Here is a 20,499-nt window from a genome sequence, read left to right on the forward strand (position 1 = left end):
AGCCCCCAAGCGGTGGGGCCGGCCTGTCGGCCAAGAAGCCGGCAGCCGGCGGGACCCACCAGTCGGCGGGCCCCAATGACCGGCGGAGAAGCTGGCGTGCATAGACGCTCACGGCTGGGACCCGCGCCCAGCCGAATTACCATTGTACCCCTGGGGGTAGGCCCATATAAACCCCCCAGGACTCCCATGCAAAGGGTCGATCTCAGAGAGTTTCACACACCACATAGAGAGAAAAGGAGAGCTAGCCTTGCCCTTCTTCTTCCTCTAGCCAGACAGCTCAAGGAGCACTTGTAGCTACTTGTATTGATCTAGTGATCATGCGGAGACCCCGCAGAGCAGGACTAGGATTGTTATCTCCACGGAGAGCCCCGAACCTGGGTAAGATTCGCCGGCGTGCATGTCTTCGCCTCATCCCGTTTCCAGGCACCAGCGATGTCTTACTGGCTCCCACAATGATAAGCCACCCGTTGGCATATGTCGCACCTACCACCCGACAATAGTCATCTCATCATTAAGTCCTTCCACATCTGTGGCCACATCATCTGGGGCATAGCGTGATAACTTACTAAACTCATCTACGTACTGGGCCACAGTACGGTTCCCCTGGCGTAAGTTGCGAAACTCACGCTTCTTCATGCTCATAGCTCCAGTTGAGACATGAGCAGTGCGGAACGCTTGCTGAAACTGCTCCCAAGTGACATTGGTTATAGGGAAAGTGGTCGTGTAATTCTCCCACCATGCGGCTGCGGGTCCATTAAATTGGTGTGCGGCAAAACACACCTTCTCCGCATCTGTGCAACCTGCGGTGGTCGACTCCCTCCCTATCATGCGTAGCCAGTCATCAGCAACTATTGGCTCGGTGCTACTGGAAAACACTGGCGGCTGCAACCTTAGAAAACGGGCTAAGTTGCCCACTGGAGGTGGTGGCGGTGGGTTGTTGTTGTTGTTGTTGTTGCCTTGGTTCTGGACTAGTAGCTACATCAATGCATTCTGCTGTTGGATCAACTGAGTGAGCTCCGGTGGGAAGTCAAATCCGGGGTCATGTCTCAGAGGCATCTGATGGGTTTAGAGGGGAGAGATTAGAATAGAATGAGGTCTAAGGGGAAGATCACTATGCATATGCTCATGAGACAAACAAATCAATTCATATCATATCACTCAATCAATCAAGCAAGGCATACAATCGATCTAACTATCGTTATAGTGCTCGGACTATACTATTTACATGGGGAAATACTACTTATCATATGGTGGTCTACCAGAAATTTTGATCGGTGGAAGACTCCATGATATCTGCTCCAGCTTCGTCTTCATAATCATCATCACTACTATCGGGGTCGGAGTCGGTGTCGTCGATGATGATGTAGTCTTCAGAACGAATGTCATCAGAATGATCGTCATCTCTTCCTGGCGCGGGGTCTCCCATGAATACTCCTAGCTTCCTTGTCAGGTCGTCATTCTTCTCCACTAGTATTGCAATTTCCTCCTTGTATCCGTCGCGTGTAGACTTGAGTTCCTCTTCTAGCTCCATGTTCCTGGTCATCAGCTTCTTTAGATCTATCATGCTAGCGCACATCTGGTTCTCCTAGCGTCGAATGTGCTGGTTTAACTCCTGGATGAAAGCTGCAATGTACCTGTCCCTACTGGTGCTGATCATCTCCCATTGCTCGTCTCGGCGCCCACATATCTGGTAGATAGTGTCCTTCAGCTCCTGTTTGTAGACTTCTCCGATATGTCCCATAGCAATGTGGGCTGCCATGCTCTTGCCTAGACTCCAGGTTGGTGCATCAAAGGAAAACTCTATGGGCTCAGTGACTGGTGTGAATGTCCTTCCTGGAACTTGAACTCGAATCATCCAACGCTCCTCTTCTGGTAAAGTGGCGGTGTAGGTCCCGGTGAAGCTTGGTATTCCGATGTTCAGGTACCTAGTGACTTCCTTCAAATGTCGTCCAAAGGGTGTGTCTTCATCCGGTTGTGCAAACTTGTTCCTTGAGTCCGCCATCCTATAGAATAGAAAATGGAGAGGAGTCAGAAATGAGTAGAGAAGAGTGACCTAAGGCTCATCTTAGTGGTCGTGTCCTACATTCAGCGTGTGCTTTGATACCATCTTGTAGCGACCCGACCTCAGACGGTCAAGTCTCTGTGCATAAGTGTCATCCTTGGATCGATAATGCTGACACACATAGTACTCGAAGGATTTATAACATAGTAGCAATCACACACTTATTACATCGATAGTATCAATAGAGAACTTATTACAGTAAATATGGCTTAAGGCCGTCTAAATAAGATAACAGTGGAAGGCTTGGAAGGTAAAGTGAGTCAATCAACTCCAACAGCATAGCTGAGTGCACGACAACGACCTAGCGCACCTTACTCTTCGTCTGAAAAGTCTGCAACATGATACGTTGCAGCCCGAAAACGGGTCAGCACATGGAATATGCTGGCAATATAACACAGTAGAGCAATGAACAGAATAAATGCTATCACTACATGCATATATGGCTGGTGGAGGCTCTACGGTTATAATGTTTTTGCGAGAAGCCAATTTTTTCCTACATCAAAGGATTCTATTTTATTTAACTATCATGGTAGTTGAACAACATTGAGAAGGTTCGTCCAATTCAATCCCAATTAAACAGTAGTTAACAACCCAACAAATTAATTTAGAGTGATGAGATCCATATGATAATCCACGAACCAGATACTCAAGATGTCCATAACCGGGGACACGGCTAACCATGATTAGGTTGTACACTCTGCAGAGGTTTGCGCACTTTTCCCCACAAAATTCGATCTCCTCCGTTGGATTTCTCGCACTACATGGTGTTTGAGAAACGGATGACCGAGACACAGTCTTTCAGAAACATTAACTCTAACCCTGGGTAGACAGTACCAACCTACATCCCCTACATCTGCTAGCCTACCACTGGAAGAGGTCATGCAACCTACTCAACTATGATAGAGCCCATAATAGCTTGTGGTTGCACACGGAAGTTTCTAGCATGAATAATCTTACGATCCCTTTGAGTCTGGGTGGCGGACCATAGGATGATCACACAGGTACTCCGGGATATCCTAGGACAACACTGGATTCTCCAGGTGTCCAAAACCAACAATCCACCCAGATATGTATTAAAGTAGCCACCTTAAGTTAACCATTAATTAACAATCTCCCATCTGTCATGGATTCACTCACCCAAACCACGTCTACGAGCATAGCATAGCAATATAAGCATAACGTAGAAGTAACTCCCAGGGTTTGATAATAAATGGGGCAATAGGTTCTACCTCATCATCTACTTCTCAATACCCACATGTTAATCACATCCTAAGCGTGCAGTGTTTGAGGATTGAAACTAACGCATATAAACTGGGTATGAAAAGAGTATGATCAATGTGTTACTTGCCTTGCTGACGATCCGCAAAATCTAGTGACTCATAGTAGCACGCTTCGCTCTCCGAGAATTCTATCGCAAACAAACAATAGCATACATAAGAACTCAAGCAAAGATGCATGGGTAAAACTCAAATAAGAAGATCAAATCTGAAAACTCAACTGAAGAGATTCGATGTGCAAAAAGAATAAATGAAATAGGAGCTACGGAACTGAAACTACGGTCAAAAGAACTTCGAAATCAAATCTGCTTGGAACCAAATTTTAAATTGTCAAAACCTTGTTCAAGTTGTTTAAACAAAAAGAGGGTTTTGAGACGAAGATTTTGGCGTTGGTTTCACTGGATTTAGACAAACGGTTAAGAAACGGCGAGGGTTTGAAGATCAGGGGCTATTCTGCGATAAAAGTAATCGCGGATAGGTCCCAGGACGAAAATAAAATAAAAAGAAAAGACTAACGAACAAACGTTCGCTGTCTGAACCTAACCGGCGAAAAACGTTCGTAATAACGAACGAACGGACGAACGTCCGCTAAATAACTAAACCGAGAAAACCGAACCGATAAAATAAAATCGCATCTAGGGTTTCTAAAAAACCGATCGATTTTACATAAACCAAAAAAAACGGCGGATCCGGATCGGATCGGGAACGGCGGCGGCTCCGGCGGCGAGGCGGCGGCTCCAGCGGGGCGAGGCGCTGCGGGGCGGCGGCCGTGTGCGGCGCGGGCGGCGGCGGGCGCGTGCTGCTGCTGCTGCTTCGGGAGGCGGGGCGAGGTGGGGGTCGAGGCGGCGGCGGCGGCAGCATATAAAGGGGGAGGGGGGATCGGCTTGGGCAGGGGGCAACCGAGGCGGCGGCGATGTTCCGGTCTCCGACGGAGACCGGCTCAGGCATGGCGTGCGGGCGCGGGGAAGGCGGTGACGGTGCCGGGCCGGCTGGGCTTCGGCCCAGTTCGGTCCGCGAAGAGTTTTTTTTAAACAGATTCCGCCAAAAATCCTAAATAAATAAAAATAAAAATCTAAAAACGCGAAAACAAATTTTCACCGTCTAAATAAAATATTTAGAACAAAGTGAACATTTGCTTGGCCTAATAATGAAATTTTAAAAAATGCATATTTTTCTAATTCAAGTAAAATAGCAATAAAATCCAAATAAAATTATTTATTTGATTTTAATATTTTTCCTCCAATATTTCATTTATTTTGGAGAAGTCATATTATCTCCTCTCATATTGTTTAATTTGAAATATTTTCGAAGAGAAAAATAACTAAAACCAAAATGATCCTTGTTTCGATATTTGAGAAAATTCAAATATGAAAACGGTGAAATCCCCAACTCTCTCCGTGGGTCCTTGAGTTGCTTAGAATTTCGAGGATCGCAAAACAAAATGCAATAAAATATGATATGAATGAATGACCTATGTATAACATTCCAAATTGGAAATTTGGGATGTTACAAGATCGTGGCTATACTGCGTGCACCATGGCTTAGGCCGAAGCTTATTTGGTGGAGGGGTCGGTGATTGGGTGGAAGGTGTCGCATTCACGTTGGCGGTCGGGGGATGTGGGGTGTGGAAGGAGGAGGAGGATGGGGGTCGGGTGTGGATTACCTGCCTGGATAGGCAAGGCCGAGCAGCGTGAAGGAGGGTCGCCGGCGAGGAGGCAGCGCTGCAAGTAAGGAGTGAAGGTTTCAACTTGGAAAGGAAGGCCGAAAAAGGGGATATGTAGCTTTTGGTAAGTGGAAGGGGCCGGGGAGGTAGATATTTCTGCGGAAGCAAAAAATTTGGAATCGCTTCAGCGAAAAAACTGGTGCGCAAAGTGTCATCAGACACGGTCCCTTATTCAGAGCGGGCTGTGGACTGTAGCTGTCGCACCTTCTCGCGTAAGCCGTATGCGTACTATACTTCGATGGTGCTCCAAGATATTTTGTGCTGCATCTCACAAGGTTGGTTATAATTAAATATGTCGGATCTACTTGATTTTTTGTCTTGATTTAAATTACATAATGGGGTCACAGCGGCCATGGACAGTGTTTGAATTGCTAGACCTTTTATCTGCAGTGAGAATTGGAATTATTCAGGGTTTGTTTGGACATTTTTATGCATTAACTGAGTTTTCAATGCATTTATGTGCATAATTCAAATTTAAACTACATGCACATGCTCCAGTGCGTATAAATTGGTTGAAAAATCAAATCTTTGTCCTTGGGTGCATGCTTAGGTCCCATGCAAGAAATGGGAATGAATGTCAAACACCCTGTCACTGTCACTCGTCCGCAAACATTGAGATACCTGGTTTTTAAATTCTAGTAAATCCAAAATTCGTCTGAAATTCATGAAACTTGGCATGCTATCATGGAGCGGCATCAACATGTCGTAGTAAAATTTTTGTCCCATTTGGGGCAGGTTTGGGTATATGCTTCTCACAAACCAGAGCTTCTCACAACAAGCATGATGATTTCGGTAGGGAACGCCCCACCTTTGGGGATGAAACGATATCCATTGCCTCTTATTGCTTTCAAAAAAATTCTCGTGTCAACGTAGAACAACAGGAGTGTTGTGTTGTTTTTTGTGATTTTTTGGGGTTCGTTTGGACATTTTTATGCATTAACTGAGTTTTCAATGCATTTATGTGCATAATTCAAATTTGAACTACATGCACATGCTCCAGTGCATATAAATTGGTTGAAAAATCAAATATGTGTCCTTGGGTGCATGCTTAGGTCCCATGCAAGAAATGGGAATGAATTTCAAACACCAAGGCTCCGTTGATTGCCGACAAAACATTGAGATTCCTGGTTTTTAAATTCTAGTAAATCCAAAACTCGTCTGAAATTCAGGAAACTTGGCATGCTATCATGGAGCGGCATCAACATGCCGTGGTAATTTTTTTGTCCCATTTGGGGAAGGTTTGGGTATATGCTTCTCACAAACCAGAGCTTCTCACAACAAGCATGATGGTTTCCAGGGAATGCCCCACCTTTGGGGACGAAACGATATCCATTGCCTCTTATTGCTTTCAAATTTTTTCTGGTGTCAACATAGAACAACAGGAGTGTTGTGTCATTTTTTGTGATTTTTTGGGGTTCGTTTGGACATTTTTATGCATTAACTGAGTTTTCAATGCATTTATGTGCATAATTCAAATTTGAACTACATGCACATGCTCCAGTGCGTATAAATTGGTTGAAAAATCAAATTTGTCTCCTCGGGTGCATGCAAGAAATGTGAATGAATTTCAAACAACAGGGCACCGTTGATTGCCGGCAAAACGTTGAGATACTTTGTTTTTAAATTCTAGTAAATCTAAAACTCGTCTGAATATCATGAAACTTGGCATGCTATCATGGAAGGGCACCCGACATGCCGTGGTATTTTTTGTGTCCATTTTGAGAGAAGGTGCACTCGAATAATGACAGCCAACAAAGGCATTTTGAAAAAATAGCTGCCACTTTAATATCTCAAATGTTGGTATAATTCAAACCGTGTGCGTTCTGTTAACCATTCACGTGACGCCACGTGTCTTGGTTTTAATGGCTATAGGAGGTGCTGTGTAGACAGCTGCTTGACTGAACGGGAGGCGTGCGAGCACAGTCCGGTGCGCAGGCTCACTTGGAAGCGTACAAGCTATTCAATGCAGGATCTGTGCATCTCTTCAAGGCAAACAGTTCAGATTACGGTATGCAAATTAAAGCCAAACTTCAGCGCTAAGCCAAGAGACAATGCGATTTGTCAAAATATGCAGCTAAAAATCAATAGCACTATCTACTTTTTGCAACAAAAAATCAGTAATTAAGCATACATTTCATTCATACTAGAGATTAAGCAGTCGTTCTCACCGGGAAGCGAGACAGCCTTGAACTGCCGCCCGCCTCGCTCCCACTGGTCTATATTAATGGCGCCGCTGAGCGGACGCACCCTCCCCATCCTCGCCACACACACAATTCCTCTCTCTCCGCCCGCATCCTCGACGCCGCTCTGAGTCCTCAAAGCCGTCAATCTACGAGGATGCCGTCGAAGCGCCCCATCGGAGGGAGTGGCAACGCCGGGGCTGCTGAAGCACCGGAGCACAGCGTGAATATGGAGACAGAGGTTTCCGTCACCGCCGACGAGGTGGAGAACGAGGCTGCCAACAAGCGGAGGCAAGTCGAGAAAGAACCGCAAGCGACTCCAGCAGGCCTAGACTTCATCAACAACCTCCCCGATGATATGTTGATAGTCATCATATCCCTCCTCCCAATCAAATATCGGGCGAGGACAGTCGCCCTTTCCCGGCGGTGGCGCCCCCTATGGCTCCGCACCCCTGTCGACCTCCTCGACGCCCACATGCTCTGCCATGGCTATCGCCAAAGCTTGGATGCGTTCTCCCAGATCCTCGGCAGTCATGATGGCCCAATCAAAGGTCTTATCACGGGCAAGTTCTGTTCCGATGGCAAGGACCGAGCCAAGCTTGATGAGTGGTTCCGATCCCCCGCCATAGATTAGCTCGAGAAGCTAAGTTATAATGATGGGCATATGCGCTTGCTGCCAACGTCCGCGCTCCGCTTCGCGCCCACGCCGCGCCTCGCCAAGTTCATGAACTGCCATCCCCCCTTAATGACGCGCCTGCTCTTTTTCTACCATGACTGAAGCACCTCGAGCTCGTCGCCGTCCGCATCCCAAATGATGACATGGAGCGCCTGCTCCGTGGTTGTACCGCACTCGAGTTCCTTCGTCTTCAGGCGATGAATTGGTCGAGTACCTTGCACATCACCTCCAGGACTCTCCGGACTATTTATGTGTGTTGCTGGTGCTACAACGAGAGATCACAAAAGGTGGACCACAATATGGTCATCCAGGACACACCTTCACTTGAGAGATTACTTGTAGTTGATCAACAAGGTCCAACAAGAATCAATGTCTTTTCTGCGCCGAAATTGGAAGTGGTGGGCTACTTGTCTGTCAAATACTACAGTCGCCTTATATACCTCTCCTTCTTGATATGAATGTTATTTCTAGTTTTGAAGATGTATGTTCGTGTGTCATCTAGCGAAGCTTCACCCAGACTCTGGGCACAGTGAAGGTCTTGGCACTAGAATCTGTCGGCCCCAACCTGGACCAAGTTGTCAGTTGCCTGAGATGCTTTCCGTGCCTGAAGAAGCTGTATATCGAGGTGATGTTCCTTTCCTGTTAAATGTTAACCATAAGGGAGTTCAATTTTTTGCACCTTTTCCCAAGTTTACAATGACAATGTACTATGATTTCTGAAGGACTTTTGGCGGATTTTAGGACATACACCCCCACCCCATATTGGTTGCTTCATTCATATGGTTACAATCGTCCATAAGCATTTCTCCTTTGGATTCATCTGTACTAGTTTTCTTAGGGATTTTTTCATCCAATTCAACCTCATGTGAAGAAGGCTACATGTTTCTAGATTTAATCAAATGCCCATGTTAATCATGCCAGATCGAAGATGGCACGTTGGTGCATTTTACAAATCCTGCAAACCAAATGGGAGTGTAGCAGTGTTCAAAACTGCATGTAGGCACTAACACGTTCTCTTCTTTTGCAGATAATAATAGGCCCGGAGGTGGATAATGTTTATAACGACAATCACATCGAATGCCTGGATCTGCATCTCTCAAATATTACTTTGAACTCCTACCGAGGGACCTTACCGGAGATTACACTCGCCAGGTTCTTTCTTGCCAGAGCAAAGGTGCTGAGGATAGTGAGGTTGAACACGCATTTAATTAGGAAAGATCAATGGTATGATTATCAGAGCCGGCAGGTACTGCGGAATGGAAGTGCCTCCAAAAATGCCAAACTTCGTATTGGAAGAGCATATGGCAAAGCAATTGGAAGTCATTGTGTCAAACCCATACATGACTTGTCAGCGGCTGATCCCTTTTCAGAAATGACGCGGTTTGCAATGTTTGAATTTGGGCGTTGTAATCTTTGAATTTGAACCTTGCAATATTTATGGTATTTGTTATATTGAACCATTTCTGTTCTGTTGTCTCAACGCAAACAGTTCATCCGGGTGAACCGCATGTCGCACACACCTTGATCTGGCTGACCGTTTCTTTTGTGTTGCCTAATTATAAACAGTTCATCCGAGTGAACTGTATGTTGTACATCGCACACACCTTGATATGGCAGACCGTTTCTTTTGTGTTGCCTAATCACAAACAGTTCATCCGAGTGAACCGTATGCTGTACATCACACACACCTTCATCTGGCTGCCCGTTTCTTTTGTTCCTCCTTATCGAAAATGGTTAATTGAACTGAACCGTATGCCCTGAATCGCACAGGCAACTAAAATCAGAACCGTGTTTGATGCATCCGTCATCGCAAATGTTTTGCACCTTTTTTGACAGTTTTTTTACACCATCGATTGTGATTATTGCATCGCACACAGTTTCGTCAAAGGGTCTCTGATCGTAGTGTCACGTAAGCAGCATCCTGTAGTAGTGCATGCTTCTTATTCGTTCTTTTGTCTCCTTCTCAAGTTTTTCCTTTTTTTCGTTGTTATACGTTTCCCATGGTGTGTTCGGATAAGCTGAACACTTGAGGGGTACACATCCTTAAATGTGCACACACCACCATGACTGGGGGCTTATGTAAGTAGAAGCTCATTATTATACCAAGCCTAGAGCTCACAATATATGTGTCGTTTGCGGACATACATCCTTTTTGCCATTATATGCACCTCTATGACTTAAGTTTTTGCCAAGCTGGGTTGCCTTACTCCTGTGCTTATGCTGTACGTTCCCGATTGTTCTGCTAGGGCATAAAGGGAGCACCTCTGCGATTGTTACAACCGGGTTATCCGGACATGTACCTCAGACGGGTGAAGCCAAAAGCTAGCGTTCTTAAGGGAATAACTGGTCGGCACTAAAACGACAGATTGTTGCCGTATTGCAACTACTTCAACCACTGTGAGACAGTTTTTTCGTATTACGGACCACACACCCTGGCACGTGTAATCATAATATGCCGACCCAAGGAAAGGAACCCTTAACGGAACTATTTTCCTTGGAAGATGTTTCTTACATACTTAATATATCATACATCCTGATTTTTTGTCTGTTCGAGCACAATGACTGGGTTGCCTGCATTCCCGATGAATACTTCCTTTTGTCTTAAGTATCGAGAAACACTCCACCATTTTGGTCCAGAGGTTAAAGCCGAAAGCCTGCGATGACAAAATCATTTCACATGTTTGGATCAAACCAAAGGTTGATCATAAATGTACATTGATACATTAAGTCAAAAACCTATTCCCTCTCTATTCCGTCTATAAGGATGTCTAATCTACAGTCTTCCTGCGAATATTTCACAGTGATCATTACTTGATCATAGACCAAATTTAAAGGGATTTCCTTCCCATCTGGTCCCTGTGGTCCTACTCGGGCCATATGATTCGGGTCCAGTTTAGTGAAGCATGTCTTCAGCATGGCCCAGGCTTCTCGTGCGCCTTCACGGCAGGCAGATGTCTTCCATAGCTCGAACCGGCGCCGGGCACCTTTGAATAGGTTTGCCAGGCCCTCCATACTTTCTGGAGGGGTATCAGATGGCCATAACGCCTTCACCATACTCCTCATGGCTTTCCGGGCCCGAGCATGCACGGCGGACAACTCCTTTAGCACGTCGCCTTGAAATACGGATACTTCCTCTTCCGACCGACCAGTTAACAGACCTGTAGCAACAAAGTCAGCATATTCTGCATTATCGAGTAAACATGAGCACCTATGGTGGTTCTAAATAAGAGTGGAAGACATACCGAACATGCCGCCCTTCAGTTTTTCATTTTCCTTCTGAACGGCTGATAGGTGAGCCTTCAAGCTCTCTATCTCTTTGGACTATTTGTCCGTTTCCGTCTCAAGTTTTTCTCCCTAGATGCGCCTGTCGCGGTCTCTTTCAATTCCGCTAGTTCGGCAGTGACCGCATTCAGTTGCGTCTGGTTTGTGTTCAGCTCCTGGGCTAGCATAGTGTTCTCTTCTTTCAACCTGCAAAAATTATCGATCCTACAATCGATTTGCTTCACTGTTTCAAGTCTCGGGGGCTACTGGCATATGACCATACAAATTGCATCAAATTTTACCTGTATATACTTCGAGAACAGCTGAATGACTCCGGAAATTCCGTCTCGAGCGGCTCGGATATATGCATCTACCGAACTTAGTGCGGCAAACTCTTGTTCGGGAAAGGACGGAGCACGCATAGCATCTTTTAATCGAGGGTGATTCATCACGCTCTCCACTTCGGAATTGGTGACTGATACATCATCCGAATCCTCTTGAGGAGGCGGAACAGGCATTGTGCCGGCTCACGTCCTAGTTGACGAGTCCAACACCGGATCAGCGGACATTTGGCTAATCGGGCATTTTTCCACTGTTTGCCGCGTACTCCTCCTGATGTCAAGGATAAAAAGGGAGACTTTTAACAACCCAGACTCATGCCTAGGCATATATTAAAGCACACATACCTCTTGGAAGATTGTGAGGTCTCCGCAGTACTCCCGGCCCCTTTTCGTTTTGAACGACGGCCTTGTGTACAAGCCGCCCTTGAGGAGATACGGTCCCTAGAGCGCCGATCCTGTTAAAATACCAGATCAGTACAACGGGTAAGGATGCAGATAAGGATCTCCTTTTAAGAAGCCTCCGGATAGTCACGATGCAGAAGGGATAAATGAGAGGGTAGTCGGCGGTGATAGCCACTTCCGAACTGTCAAGGCTCGCTTGATAGAATACCCCATCATCGAATTCTATATATATGTCCGAATCCTCGCAAAAGCCAGGATCTTTATCATGATTATGATCCTCTCGCTAGGGAGGAGGACAGTGGACGTCCTCGGTCATCCTCCTCCATGACTGTTGGTGGAAACAAAGAGTAAATTCCATTAGTGTCTGCAACACAATGAAATGAGCACAGATGATTGAGATCTTATCCATTCAATAGGGGTGTACATAGAATAAGCCTCCCGGCAGTTTAGCCGGAGAAAATCTTCTTTTTCGCCCTTATACAGATCAGCCAAAATTGAGGCCAGTTCGGCTGGGGTATCCAGACCCTTTCGTGTGTAGCGGGACGCGTTGTCTTCTCCGGATTGAAGAGGCTGGACACACCTCTTTATTGCAATGGCCATGACTTCAACTATCGAGAGCTCGGTGTGGGCTAGCAACTTGACCTTTTTGACCAACCTCTTTATCTCTACACTGTCCTCTTCCGTGGGACTGCGGGGACGCCAGTTGAGGCGCTTCCTTAAAGGAGCCTTGGGAAATTCAGGGAGACCATGCCGAACTGGGTCCGGCAGCGGGACATCATCCATATAAAACCATTTCGAGGTGTTCCTACAAGGTATCCGGATCCGACTATACGCCATTCTTTGGCACCACCTACTTCAAATATTGAACCTCCTTGGTGGCGGGGAACGAGGCAAAAGAATTTCCTCCGTAATCCAAAATGGGCATCGATACCTAAGAATAGCTCGCAGAGGGCAACAAAACCTGAGATGCCCAGAATCGAACCTGGGGTGAGGTTGTGTAGTTGGATGCCATAAAATTCCAATAACCCCCGGAGGAAAGGATGGATTTGAAATCCCAGGCCCCGCAACAGAAATGGGATGAAGCACACCCTCTCCTCATTGGGGTTGGGGAAGTTCTCAGCCATCGCATCATTGCCGATTGAATACAAGCCCGATCGAACGTAGACTAGATCCGCGAGGGGGAGGTAACCCTGCTTCTGGAGTCGGCTCAGCTGAAGATGAGGCGCCGAGCAACTCTACCAATCACCCTCTTGAGGGCCATGGGGGCGCGAAGAGGAGCCTGTGGCACTGGCCATGATGGAAGGCTTTGCTCGTGGCTGAACTTGGTGGTTTTCCTTCTGCGCGATGTGAGTTGACATTTGGAGATCTACATCTCCTTATATAGGTGCCATCCAAGCTTAATGAGGAGCTTATTTGCAAAAAAGGCATAGACCGTTCATATTCGCCCGACGCATGAAAATCGAAGCATCAACAGGGGGGAATCGTAAAAGACATCGAGGTTATCACCGGATTGTCATTTGTCCGGATTATAATGAAGAATCCGCCGTGCAAAGCCGAAGACATGATCTGAATACTACGTCGTCATTTAAGGCATGTTCGGGTGCTACTGAGGGAGTCCTGGATAATAGGGTCCTCGGGTGTCCGGGCTGTGTAGCATGGGCCGGACTGATGGGCCATGAAGATACAAGATAGAAGGCCTTCCCCCGTGTCTGGATGGGACTCTCCTTTGCGTGGATGGCAAGCTTGACGTCTGGTGTGTAGTTCCCTTTCTCTATAAACCGACTTTGTACAACCCTAGGACACTCCGGTGTCTATATAAACCGGAGGGTTTAGTCCATAGTGGCTATCAAATTTCATATAGGCTAGACATCTAGGGTTTAGCCATTACGATCTCGAGGTAGATCAACTCTTGTAAGCCCTGTACTCATCAAAGTCAATCAAGCAGGTAGTAGGGTATTACCTCCATTAAGAGGGCCCGAACCTGGGTAAACATCTATGTCCCCTTGTCTCCTGCTACCTTCGATCTTCAGACGCATAGTTCGGGACCCCCTACCCGAGATCGTCCGGTTTTGACACCGACAATGGTGGTGGCATCTGAATCATTGACTGAACATTTTGTGAGGTAGGTTCAGCCATTATTGTGCTTGCAGCAGGAGGCAAGCTTGTTGACGACGAGGAAGGACGAGGATAATGTGACTACACAAACAGAAAATAATAGTGAGCACAAAACAGAGCCTTGGATATCTAAGTAATCTAAAACAAGACTTCAAACAAAAATAATAATAAAAGGTTTCTACTTTTTAAACAACCAGGAAACAATATTTACTTGAATAATAGCTAGATCATTGTGTAAAGAAGCAGGCTGAGCTGGTGGAGATGATTTGACTTGTAAATCCTGAAGTAAAGCAACTAAAGGTAAGACAATAGCTATGAAGATATTTAAAACAGGACTAACAAACTATACTGGGTACAGTAGTGATGAAGGCATTATATCAACCAAGGACATTTATCATGTCTCTGTCCTTCTCTAGATCCAACCCAGTATCATATGTGTTCAAAACGCTTATGGACAGGATTGTTCAGATCCTGACTCGAGAAATCTTTACGAACCTATGATTGATGACCCACGAGTATAGGGGATCAATTGTAGCTCTTTTCGACAAGTAAGAGTGCCGAACCCAACGAGGAACAGAAGGAAATGACAGTAGTTTTCAGTAAGGTAATGTCTGCAAGTGTTGAAATTGTAAGTAGCGGAGTAGTTTGATAGCTAGATAATTTGTAACGAGCAAGTAATGATAATAGTAACAAAAGTGAAGCAAGGTAGCCCAATCCTTTTGAGGCAAAGGACAGGCCAAAACGGTCTCTTATGATAAGCAAAGCGTTCTTGAGGGTACACGGGAATTTCATCTAGTTACTTTCATCATGTTGGTTTGATTTATCCCGTGACCTCAAGAATGAAAGTAACTACTCACAAATAATAAACATGCTCATGATCAGAGGGGTATTAATATTCATAATGGATCTGAACATATAATCTTCCATCAAATAAACCATATAGTAATCAACTACAAGATGTAATCAACACTACTAGTCACCTCCTAGCAACAATCTATAGTTCCGGTAACAAGATTGAATACAAGAGATGAACTAGGGTTTGATATGAGATGGTGCTGGTGAAGATGTTGATGGAGATTGCCCTCCCCAAGATGGGAGAGTTGTAGGTGATGATTATGACGACGATTTCCCCCTCCGGGAGGGAAGTTCCCCCGGCAGAATCGCTCTGCCGGAGGGCAAAAGTGCTCCTGCCCAAGTTCCGCCTTGAGACGGCGGCGCTTTGTCCCGAAAGCCACCTCCTTATTTTTTCTAGGTCAAAATGACTTATATACCAAAAGATGGGCACCAGAGGTGGGCCGAGGAGGCCACAACCCACCAGGGCGCGCCTGGGGGGCCTGGCGCACCCATGTGGGTTGTGCCCACCCGGTGGCCCCCCTCGGTGTTTACATAATTCATAAAATTCTCCGTAAAGTTTCAGCTCATTTGGAGTTGTGCAGAATAGGTGGCCTGACATAGCTTTTCCAGGTCCAGATTTCCAGCTACCAGAATTCTCCCTCTTGATGTGTTCCTTGTAAATTATGAGAGAAAAGGCATTAGAATTACTCCAAAAAGCATCATTATGGATAAAAATATTATAAATAACAACAAGGAAACATGATGCAAAATGGACGTATCAACCCCCCCAAGCTTAGACCTTGCTTGTCCCCAAGCGAAAACCAAAATCGAAAAACATGTCCACATGCTTTGAGAGAGAGGTGTCGATAAAAACAAAATACTGACATAGAAGCATCATGTTGATTATTATAACAACAACAAAATTTATCATAGGACTTTTATCAAAGAACTTTTATCGTACACTTCCCATGAATAAGTAACAGTTCATCACATAATCGAAGTATAAAGCAAAAACTATATTAGAAACCAACAAACTATGTTCTCAGTCAACTTTGCAACTACAATTCATCATCTTTTCAGGAAGAGTCATGTGTCAGAGCCTTTTAAACAAGTCCACATACTCAACCATCATATAGTCTTCTATGATTGCTAACACTCACCTCGTACCCACGAGCAAAACGTTTCAACTGGACACATAGAAAGATAGGGGCTTATAGTTTTGCCTCCCAACATATTCACCTCAAGGGTGATGTCAACAATAATAACTCATGCTATCTATATGCAACTGTACATATGTGCCTAGATCTTTCCTCACCACATGATGCTTGCCAAAAGAGAAAATAAAAAGGAATAGAGGGAAAACTTTGACTCTTTGCATAAAAGTAAATACATAAAAGTGAAAGATAGTCCCTTCGTAGAGGGAAGCAGAGGTTGCCATGCGCTTATTTGTTTGCATGCTCAATCCCTTAGTGCAAGAGAACGTCACGTTGTATTGCCCCTTAAGATGACAACCTTTATTATGCATTCTGTCGCTTTTATTCTTTGTCATCCAAGTTCGTACAACGCTCAATTTTCTCTTACACTAAATGATCTCACATATTTAGAAGCAATTTTTATTGCCTTTTTGCACCGATGACAACTTACTTGAGGGATCTTGTTCAATCCCTAGGTAGGTATGGTGGACACTTGAAAAAGATTTGGGTTTAAGGGTTTTTGGATGCACAATTAGTATCTCTACTTAGTGCGGAATTTTTGTCTAGCAAGGATAGGGGCAAGCACCACATGTTGAAGGATCTATGACAATATGCCTTCTATGCGAATATAAACAAACATAAACCATTAAGTTGTCTTCCTTGTCCCACGTCAACAATTTTGGCATATAATATTTTGATGAGGGTTCACAATCACAAAAGATTTCTAGGATAGTATATTTATATGTGAATCTTCTCTTCCCTTATTAATTCTTTCATGAGTTGCATCATTGACTAATGCTATGTTTGTAAATCCCTAATAAAGTTTTCTACTTATACTTTTCCTAATGTGGTGCCATCACCTACCATAGGATTAGTATATAATCTTATTGATTTATTTCCTTCTTTTTATTTATTTTCTTTCTCTATTTCTTTTCTTTATTTGCAACATGAAAGTAAGAAGGTGAAAACTCGAACTAACTTTATTATAAAACTCGCACACGATAACAATGATAGATCACTGAGCAAACTCTCAAAGAAGGAAATGGTTGAACAAAACTTTATTTCTTCCTGGCAAAATATTGAACTAAGATAAGTAAAAGCAAAAGATAGTGGGGTGATACGATACCGGGGCACCTCCCCCAAGCTTTGCGGACGCCAAGGGGAATGCCCATACCCGATACTCAGTTTTCCTTGGGTGGTGTCCGTAGGCTCCTCCCGCTTCGTCTCGATCTTCATCAGCCAGACATCTTCTTCCATGTGGTTGGCGGAGCAGGAAGACATGATGCTTAGCTTGATAAATCTGACCGGAAACAACAAGAAAAGAGAACAGAGGATTTTTTCCGCGATACGGTGGTTAACACGTTTAGGAAGTATATATAGAATTTTTATATTGCAGGACAAGCATACGGAAGAAAAACGGAGTACGAGAGGGGTCCCAGGTGGGCACAACCCACCTGGGCGCGCTAGGCCCTGGTGTGTTGTGCCCACCAGGGAACACTTCCTGGCAGGTTCTTTATTCCTAATATTCTAATTTATTCCAAAACTGTCAAAAAATATTTTTGCAGATTTTTTGGGGTCTGTTTACTTAACATACCACGTACCTCTTTATTTTGACGATTCTGGAGAGTTCCGGAAGGACTCTTTTATGTGTTCTTCCAGTGTCTAAGTTTGGATAATATTACTTTCAACATTAATAGGCGTACCTGAGATATAATGCTTTATTCGTTGCTCGTTGACAACCTTCGGGTTAGTGCCTTCGAAATTATTTATTTTGATGGCTCTAGACCGGTAAACCTCCTCGATGACATAGGGGCCTTCCCATTTTGAGAGGAGTTTGCCTGCAAAGAATCTAAAACAAGAGTTGTACAAAAGAACATATTCCCCGACTTTAAACTCACGTTTTTGGATTCTTTTGTCATGCCATCTTTTAACTTTTTCTTTAAATAACTTTGCGTTTTCATATGCTTGGGTTCTCCATTCATCTAATGAGCTTATATCAAATAACCTCTTTTCACCAGCAAGTTTGAAGTCATAGTTGAGTTCTTTAACTGCCCAATATGCTTTATGTTCTAAATCAAGAGGCAAATGACAAGCTTTTCCATAAACCATTTTATAAGGGGACATACCCATAGGATTTTTACATGATGTTCTATAAGCCCAAAGTGCATCATCTAATTTCTTAGACCAATTCTTCCTGGACCTATTGACAGTCTTTTGCAAAATTAATTTTATTTCTCCATCGCTAAGCTCAATTTGACCACTATACTGAGGATGATAAGGTGATGCAATTCTATGGTTAACATCATACATGGCAAGCATTTTGCGGAAAGCACCATGAATAAAGTGTGAACCACCATCAGTCATTAAATATCTAGTCCAAACCTTGGGAAAATAACGTCCTTAAGCATTTTAATAGAAGTGTTGTGATCAGCACTTCTGCTTGGAATAGCTTCTACCCATTTAGTAACATAATCAACAACAACCAAAATATGTGTATACCCATTAGAAGAAGGAAAAGGTCCCATGTAATCAAATCCCCAAAAATCAAATGGTTCAACAGCAAGAGAATAGTTCATAGGCATTTCTTGACGCTTACCAGTATTACCTATTCTTTGACATTCATCACAAGATGAGACATACTTACGAGCATCCTTGAAGAGAGTAGGCCAATAAAATCCAGATTGCAATACCTTATGAGCAGTTCCATCTCCAACATGATGCCCTCCATAAGGCTCGGAGTGACATTTCCATAGGATTTGTCCCTGTTCGTGCTCTGGTACACAACATCTTATAATACCATCTACTCCTTCTTTATAAAGATGTGGGTCATCCCAAAAGTATTGTCTTAAATCATAGAAGAATTTTTTTCTTTTGTTGGTATGTAAAGCTAGGTGGTAAATATTTAGCAACAATGTAATTAGCATAGTCAGCTTACCAAGGAGTACTATTAGAAACATTTATTGCAGCTAACTGCTCATCAGGAAAACTATCATCAATAGTTAGTGGGTCATCAAGCACATTTTCAAGCCCAGACCAGTTATCAGCTACGGGGTTCTCAGCTCCTTTTCTATCAATGATATGTAAATCAAATTCTTGTAACAAGAGAACCCAACGAATAAGTCTAGGTTTAGCATCTTTCTTTTCCATAAGATATTTAATAGCAGCATGATCTGTGTGAATAGTTACTTTGGAATCAACGATATAAGGTCTAAACTTATCACAAGAAAACACCACTGCTAAGAATTCTTTTTTCAGTAGTAGCATAACTTCTTTGAGCACTGTCTAGAATTTTACTAGCATAATGAATAACATTCAATTTCTTATCATCTCTTTGCCCTAGAACAACACAAGCAGCATAATCACTATCATCACACATAATTTCAAAAGGCAAATTCCAATCAGGTGGTTGAACAATATGTGAAAAATTAAGGCTTTCTTGAGTGTTTCAAAGGCTTCTAAACAATCATCATAAAAAAATGAACATCCTTTTGCAAAATACTAGTGAGAGGCTTGGAAATTTTAGAGAAATCTTTAATAAACGTCCTATAGAAACTAGCATGACCTAGGAAACTACGAATACCTTTGATGTCCTTAGGACATGGCATTTTCTCAATTGCATCAACCTTAGCTTGGTCCACTTCAATACTGTCAGGACCCCGATTCTAAGTCACACCGATCTAGCCTGTAACACCTCATATCACTTTGCGGCCTCACGCACGGTATTCCCACGGGTGTCGCCTAACCATGGCCTGGGACCGTTTGCGCCTTTTGGCTCACGTATATGATAGTGTCGTTAGCATCCATATGACAGAGAACCCGGGCCGACATGACTAGTCGTGAACCCAAAGTGGCACTAACTTACGGGGACAGGCATACATGAATCAACATCGAGCATGTCGATCAGCAGCGTGCGAATCCGGGCTGCAGCACTGGGCTAACAGGACTCCGGGAACCCGGGCTGTAGCAGGCAAGGCAGGACTCCGGATGTCACCGCGTGACATTTCCCCGAAGGGACAGACACAGGAACGAAGAGAATCACATGCCGGCCAGTCAAGTGTTCCCGAGCAGTAGTGCTGGGCTAGCAGGACTCCGGTGAACTGAGCTGTAGCGGACTACTATGGCTCATGGAAGCACAAGGCTACATTTCCCCATAAGAGAGGCTACCAAGGATAAACAACTAGGTTGTCGGATCCCACACATACCAAGCATTTCAATCATACACACAATATGCTCGATATGTGTAAATACAACATGGCATCACAACATAACTCTACGACTCAAGTATTTATTCATTAGGCTCCGAGGAGCCAAGTATTACAAACATGGGTCTCATGACCCCAACATACAGAGCATACAAACAACAAGCACATGCGGAAGCTTAACTTGTCTGAGTACAGACAACTACAAATGAAGAAGTGTAACACCCCGTATGTAA

General features: G+C 44.2%; 1 pseudogene; it reads right to left on the reverse strand.

The window, feature by feature from the left end:
* The window catches only part of LOC109744051 (protein decapping 5-like), a 121,603-nt pseudogene that overhangs the window by 31,132 nt on the left and 69,972 nt on the right, over positions 1–20,499 (reverse strand).

This window comes from Aegilops tauschii, chromosome 7 (assembly GCF_002575655.3).
Source record: "Aegilops tauschii subsp. strangulata cultivar AL8/78 chromosome 7, Aet v6.0, whole genome shotgun sequence".
NCBI classification, from domain to species: Eukaryota; Viridiplantae; Streptophyta; class Magnoliopsida; order Poales; family Poaceae; genus Aegilops; species Aegilops tauschii.